We start from the raw sequence: 7,878 nt of genomic DNA, 5'->3' as shown, positions 1-7,878 counted from the left end.
CAGGTTAAGGTGATAAGGTTATGATCGGAGGAGCCCAACGGAGAGAAAAGATTAACAGTGTAAGCCGAAGGATTAGTTGTAAGAAAGAGATCAAGTATGTTGGAGCTCTCTCCAAGGCGGTCAGGGATACGGGTAGGGTGCTGTACAATCTGCTCTAGGTCATTAAGGATAAAAAAGATGTAGGCTTGTTCACCAGGTGGATCCGTGAAAGGAGAGGAGAGCCAAAGGTGGTGGTGAACATTGAAATCTCCAAGAATGGAGATTTCAGAGAACGGAGAAATGGATAGAATGTGTTCCATTGTAGAAGTAAGATAGTCAAAGAATTTTTGATAGTCAGTAGAATTAGGAGATAAGTAAACAGCACAGATATATTTAGTCAGAGAATGACAGGAAAGCCGAAGCCAGAGTATAGAGAATTCAGAAGAATCGAGTTCAGGAACACGAGAGCAAGATAAGTTGTTGCGTATATATACACAACAGCCACCTTTGGCTTGTTATTAATAACCTTGACAGTTATTAATGATACAGCGGACCTGCACACATTGTTGGGAAGCCAAAATTGCAGCATCAGCAGATCTGTTCGCGTGAATACGTTCCACAATTTCTAGTGTGCACGTGTGTATTTTTTTTTTTGCTACCTCCAGACGATTATGTTCACTATATGAGAGCCACGTAGTAAAGAAGAAGTTAATAAAGGCTTTTCCGGTATGTAATCCTTCCAGTTTAAAAATCTCTCCTGGTATGAATAATTTTGTCAAGAGTCAGCAAGGATAAATATTAAAATAGGTCCACGACGTGAAGGCGTACAGGTGGTGTGGCAGTGTTTACATCGTGTAATACCACAGTGTGCGTTGACCGTCACCTGGTAGTGGAAACTGTGCACTACGATAGCCTCTTCTTGGCCTTCTGTACCTCGAAAAAGGTATTGTAATTTATGATTTCCTGTCACCGCGTTAATATTTTTGCAATACTCAAATGACATTTGTAAATGAGGATACATTTTTTGTTGGTCGGGGTACTCACTCTCCACGCACTTGATGTAGTGCCACCTTCATGTGACTGCAAGCAGTGACAATCCAGTTGGTTTCCTGAAGCCCAGGAGACAATTTAGTACGCTGAGTGGTAATCATATCACTTGGTGGTTCAGTGGGTAAAGGCGCTGCAGACAAATGAAGTTTGTATGGGTTTAAAAGCTTGCTGTTCACATAATGGCACTCAGGGTCGGACGACTAATCAATCTTGCTTTAAACGTCTGGACAAAATAGCCTAGCTCCGAGCCCCTTCACAATTAATGGAGCGATAGACAATTAACTGTAAACTGACAGTGAAAATTAAGTCACTTGTTGAGTATGTGATGTACTTTATGCTGCTGCAACCCTGTGACCATGAATAAGGAGGAAAATAATTTACATAAATATTTTTACCCACTGTCATTTACATAACCTTGATGTCCATACGGGATATATGTAGTGAGTCGCTTGCGAAATGCCGATTTACGACGAAAAATCTTGAATATTCTAAGTACTATCTAAAAAAAAAAAAAAAAAAAAAAAAAGCTCTTTAACCTTTGCATCCCAGCATACTTTTACCAGTCGATGCCAAGGTTAGCCGTTTGTGGAGGGAGGCTGTTTTTTTTTTTTTTTCCCTCATAAACGTGTGTGAAAATAGTACAGAATCCCCGGCTTTCATATCAACAAGCCTCCTGAAAGACCTCCCGCAGCCCCATTTATTACGCCATTCATCTTGCCTTCAGTAAACCTTCCCTCACAGCTTTTCAGTACCCAACCCTATTCAACACTTTTCTTTCCCTTTTTCCCTCGTCTCCCACACTCTTCCTAACACTCCCAGGCTCCTGAAACACACTCTCAGATGAATAACATCTTCTGGTGTCATTTTGACCTTAATATTATTTGCCCCGACGATGGGAGGGTTCAGTATTAACACTCTCAGGCTCTGAAGACTCATTTTCAGCTGCATAAGATCGTCGGACGGTAGTTGGAATAAAATACGAGAAAAGACACGATCACAAGAAAACTAACTTACATTTTTCGTTACACCTGCTTGCAATCATAGGTAAGTAAACAGCAGCAGGTTTATTGGTCCTGTAGAGTCTTTTAGCAGCTGTTACATTTTCCTCCGTAATTCTCATTCCCTTTATACTGTTCCGTCAATTCCTTCCCAGTTATTTCTTTAACATTCCTTCTCTGACAAAAATCCTTACCTAATCAACATGTCCTTACCTAGTTCATTTCTGTCCCCTTTCCTTGTACGCGTACCTTTACTTCCGAATTCCCTTTCTTAGGCTTCATCGTCCCCGTGTATTTCCTTTCCACTTCTGTTATCGTCCTTTCCTTCCTGTTATTTCTTCTTTACCACCTTTCTCTTCATGTCTTCACCTCGTTGATTTCTTTCTTTCTCCCTTTTTACTTCTAATCTTTCATTTCCTCCTCTCCTTGCCTCCTAGATATCCCTCTCATCTTCCCATATTTTTCAGTTTTTCCCTTCCTTCGTTACCCTTCCTGTCTAGAAGCAGATACTCCTTGTTTCACGTTATCTTTCCTCACTGAAACTACACACACATTGTACTTCTTCCCTTTTCTCTGCAGCCTTCTCATGCCTTCCCTTCTTTTTTTCTTTGCCATCTTCTCAAACTTCTCTATAATTTTTCTCCGTGCTCGCATATCCCCCCCTCCCCATTTTTTTCATTTCTTTCTCTTTTCTAACCCTTCCTTCACAGCTGCTTTTGTTTCACCACTCTGAAGGTCGTATTCCAGGTGGCATACGTGACTTCGCAATACAATTTTCTTTCCGATTTATTTTGCACATCATACCTAAAGTCTCGTGTTTCTCTTTATCTAATTCATATGTTTGTTGTATGAGCGTACTTTGCCTCAAAAATGTACAAGGGAATAAAAAGGTGTAATAGGGCGAATAAATCGCTGAGGAACAGGTGTTACAAGGTCTCCTGTGGCATCAGGAATACGACCTTTACTCCCATAGTCCTCCCACGTCACCCTCTTCATCCCAGTCCAGCGTGCCTTGTATACAGATTCATTCCTCATTATCTCACCGTCTACACATCCCTCCTTCTCCCACATTATCTCAGTTTTACCCACCATCTTTTCCCCTACATTATACCCTTCCGCGAACCCTATACCACTCACCTCTTTGGTTTCCCTCTCCTTCTTCATTCCCTCTCCTTTCTCTCTCTATTCCCTCCCCTCGTCCTCTCCATTCCCTCCCCTCGTCCTCTCCATTCCCTCCCCTCGTCCTCTCCATTCCCTCCCCTCGTCCTCTCCATTCCCTCCCCTCGTTCTCTCCATTCCCTCCCCTCGTTCTCTCCATTCCCTCCCCTCTTAAGCTTGCTTCCGTCTCAGTCTAACGTCTCTCTTCTTTACCTCTTAACCTTGATACCTTCTGTCTTTCCCCTCAGTTTTAATTCTCTCTCCTTTTCCTCTCAACATTGCGTTCCTCTCCCTTCTCTCTCAGCCCAACTCATCTCTCTCTGCCTCCCTCCTCGTATCTTTCCTTAATCCCATCCTTTCTTCCGCCCTCACCTTGCATCTCTTCTGCCAGTCAAGTTACAGTCTTGCATTCCCATTCTCTCCTTTAAACACAGGGAAATCTATCAGTTTCTTTAACTTATTTGAGCCCAGTGTCCTCAGTATAGGACGGAACTGGGCATTTTCAAAAGTTTATAAAGAGGGGAATCCCGTGGTAGGGACCTATGAGCCTCGCGACTATGAGCCGATAGGCGGAGGCCGGTACGCTTAGTACCCTTCCAGCTCAATCCTTCACACAGGAACCCTGGGAACAACTGCGTCAATCTTACCCCTTACCTACCCGATTCTGACTGAGCTTTCAGTTCAAGTTCTCACTTCCCTTTTTGTCAACGCTTCTGCTTTATTAACATCCTTTGCATTCTAATTCACTTCTCCACCCTTATGCATGCCATTCTAACCCTAGTCTTTGACTCCCTCTCGCCATCACGTTTTTCCACATCACCTGCCTCTCTCATCACATACCCGTACATATCTCTACCTCTTCCCTCTCCTTAGTTCCCCTTCTCTCCGTCCGTCCCTTTATATTCCCCTTCTCCTCCACTTCTCTGAAATAACCAGAATATGGAAGTAATAAAAAAAAAAAAAAAAAAAGGCTTTCACTTTATGAAGTCATAGGCTTATTCACAGCTCCACCTCACACGAAACGGGATAATACTGGAACACGTTCCTGCTGAAGTGTTCCTTTGTGTCCTCATGTCTTTGTTTACAGCTGTTGTTCCCGGCCCCCAGTGCGTTTTGTGGCAGTGAACGGGATAAGTGAGTCACGTTTTGGTAAAACAAAGAGTTTTTTTTAACTAAGAATCAAAGTCACTGGATCAACACAAAAATATCTCTCAGTGTTTTAGTCATGCTACTTTCACAAGATTTTATTCAGCTTCAAAAAGACCGCTAGTTTTAGAAAGGGTTGTTGAAGGCCACGTCTAACTCTATCTGTTCGAAAACTCTTCTAAACTGAAAATAATAGCTTGATTGCAGCATAAAAATGAAATTATATAACGTCATTGTAGTGAAAGAGTCAAGCTGATCCTGTAGAAGTAACACCACAAAATATTTTCCTATAAATCATTTGTGTGCTAAACTGAAAGTTATAATTTTCGTGGTTCACAGTTTATTTAATTGCAGTAATAACACAATTGCTGCCGACATCCCTGCACATAATTACTCTGATGCAACACCGAGATAATTATGTTGTGTTGCAGGTTGCCATTTACGTGTCAGATTTACTCCCGAACTTGTGATTTTATTTTATTTTATCCTTGCCTCTCGCAGACGATATTGTTCAGATCAAGATAGCACCCTAGAAGTTCAGGGATTGATGTAGTCTATTCATCTTCTCCAGTTCGATATGGTGAAAAGAAAATTGCATGAAGATCTGAAACACATTTTTAAACCATCGTAATGAAAAAAGTAATGATACTTGAATAGCTTACTTTAATTTTTAAGACAATCATAGCGACTCTCTGCCCTTTGAATCGAATGATCTTTTTTTCTGTTTCTTATAAAGGGAGTCTTGGATTGAAGAGGCCAATAAAGGCTGTCTTTAATCTCACTTCTTCCAAAGTTAGTACTAAAGATGGAAAAGGCAAAACTCAAGTTTAATAATGATCGCGTTCGTCGACCGAGTGACCTGTATCGCGCCATGCATCCGTCGAAGGGGAAGGACAAGGAAATGGGAGTGGTGAGCAAAGGAGTAAGTGGAATAAGCTGGAAATTTGGTGGACGGTGGTGTTGGGAAGGATTATATATATATATATATATATATATATATATATATATATATATATATATATATATATATATATATATATATATATATACATACAGTAGATGAATGTGTGGTCCATTTCCTTGAACATCATGTTTGTTACCCTATATTATTTTGTGCTTTTTCTTTCCTTATTTCTACATACAGTTTTACTGTATCTAGTTGGTAGTAGTTATGTTGATGATGATGATGATGATGATGATGATGATGAACACTGTACAACGACAAATCCCCCGTAGGCACCGGGTTTAGATCACGTACATAAACACCAAAGCTCTATATTTGAGGATCACAAGGTTCATGAAATATTGGAAAATGTAATCCCCATTGTTCATAGACGTGTCAGGAAAACCACCCGCCGTAAAGAAGTGAAATATGTGAGCTTACCCTGTCAACCCCTTCTTCATCTTCATCATCGTCTTCTTCTTCTTCTTTTTATTATTATTATTATTATTATTATTATTATTATTATTATTATTATTATTATTCATAGTAGTAGTAATAACAGTAGTAATAATACTGCCATGTTGAGAAGTAAGACACTTTCTGTTTTAGCCGAACCACTTGCACTGACTAGTATATCATATGCTAGTGAGGTGGGGGTCAGACGAAGGAGATGAGTCTGAGACTAAGTGATAAGTGTAGGTGTGGTGGTGTGGGAATAAGGATGGCTACTGGAGGTGGTTTTGTCGTGGTCACCCTCACTGGATGGACATGAGGCAATACACAGCTACTGTACAATTTATTCACAAGTGTTCCACCATACCCAGTCTATATTTATTATTACTTATTGCCTCCTCACCACAATGAGCTTTTCTCATACTTGTACTGCCGCCAGACGATTTTATTCAGTTTAGCGGACACCTCGCCTGGGGAAGGGGTTGGCAGTCTTCAGTATTATCATAATTATACCTTCCATGTCTTACACTTGCTGCTTCACACGATTTATTCAGCCAAGACATGAACACTGTAGTGAGGTTTATATATTGTCTTACTATGGTGCAGTTCAAGTACAACTTTATTTACTTGCTGTTACGTCATACAATGTTTACCAAAATCAATATTTTTTATGTACACAAGAATGGAAATAAATACTTATGTTATAACTAAGAATAATAAGACACAAGTACCTTTGATGAGTTAATGAGATAATTGGGCTGAAAAGGGAACAGTTGTAAATTGAGTACCCTAAGTACAGCAATAATATAATACATACTGGTATAAGAACGTGTATGTGGGATAGAAAATGTTAAAAACTGCCCAAGAGAATAAATAATTTAACAAAATAAATCCTTGAAGATAATGTTATAGTGGATGAAACGAGAGACATGATGTTTGAAACCAGGACTGAAGAAATGATACAAGAAGACAGCTCTAATATGAAAACTAACAGCGTCGATTTAGATTTTAGAGTTATATAGAAGTTTACTGTTAAACTTAAAACATTTTGTGAAAACTGTATATGGGACAGGTTAATTGCTGCCATATTTTGGCAGTAAGTGTTTCTTAAAACAATTGTTAAAGCTGTGTGTTGTCGGAATATTGTGTATTATTTTGGTACCGGTAGTGCATTATAAAGTTTGACTGTATGGTAGCGAATGCTAGTTCGAACTTAGATCATCAAGACTATACGTAAGTTAGTATTTCTAAACGATACCCATATCTGCCTTCTATCGTGTAGTTGCTATTATGGTGTGTGACTTCATTTACACACCTGTAGACGATTGTGTAACATACTACAGTAGATTATTTAAGGGAGGGAGGCAGGAGGAATATATCTTTGTACACCATTTAAGCTGTAAGGAAAGTTATTTAGCGACAGTTTACGAAAACGACCAATGTCTGTCACCAAGTTTAGTAATAACCGTTACATTAACACCTAATATATTGTGGCTGCCAACATACTGTATTCAGCCTATGAGAGGTCTCTTACAGAATGGGTTAGACTCTCCATTAATTCCTTCAACAGCATGATTTAATTTGTATTTGGCTGACACTGGATGATATTCAGTTAAGGAGCATTTTCTGTCAGTAAAAAGACTATGGCCAAACCAACTCACCTGATTATTTACACATATGAGGTGCAGTCTTGTTTTCAGACAGGAGAAGATGGGTCGTCATGATGTACTCGTGATGTGCAGAAATAACATGATCTTCAGCAAGTCATTCTGTATATGATCAATGGTTTTGCAATTATGAAAAAAATAAAAAGAAAATTTTCCAACAGGTACACTCATAATTAATAATCTCTGACCAGAGATGCGTAGTGTTATGACCACGGACGAGCCACGCATTCGAACACAGCCTCTACACTACTGGGCGGGGCTAAGAAATGTAACCAGGTGAATTGAAGCGTCCTACTCATATCTCTGATATTACCATATTTTAATGGCTTCTCTTCCATAACATTGTAATTTGCGTTTATTGAGAGGGGATGACATTTCTTCAATCAGTCTGTAACTGGGCAAGTTCCAAGAAGTAAATAAACATGTGCCACTATATATGGGTATTGGCATACACCGTAATAATCATTAATGAATTAACGACATT

The sequence above is a fragment of the Coenobita brevimanus genome, chromosome 63 (assembly GCF_032717465.1).
Source record: "Coenobita brevimanus isolate Jiangsu-jjx chromosome 63, ASM3271746v2, whole genome shotgun sequence".
In the NCBI taxonomy this organism is placed as follows: Eukaryota; Metazoa; Arthropoda; class Malacostraca; order Decapoda; family Coenobitidae; genus Coenobita; species Coenobita brevimanus.
The sequence above is the reverse complement of the archived record's forward strand: the minus strand, read 5'-3'. Positions refer to the sequence as shown.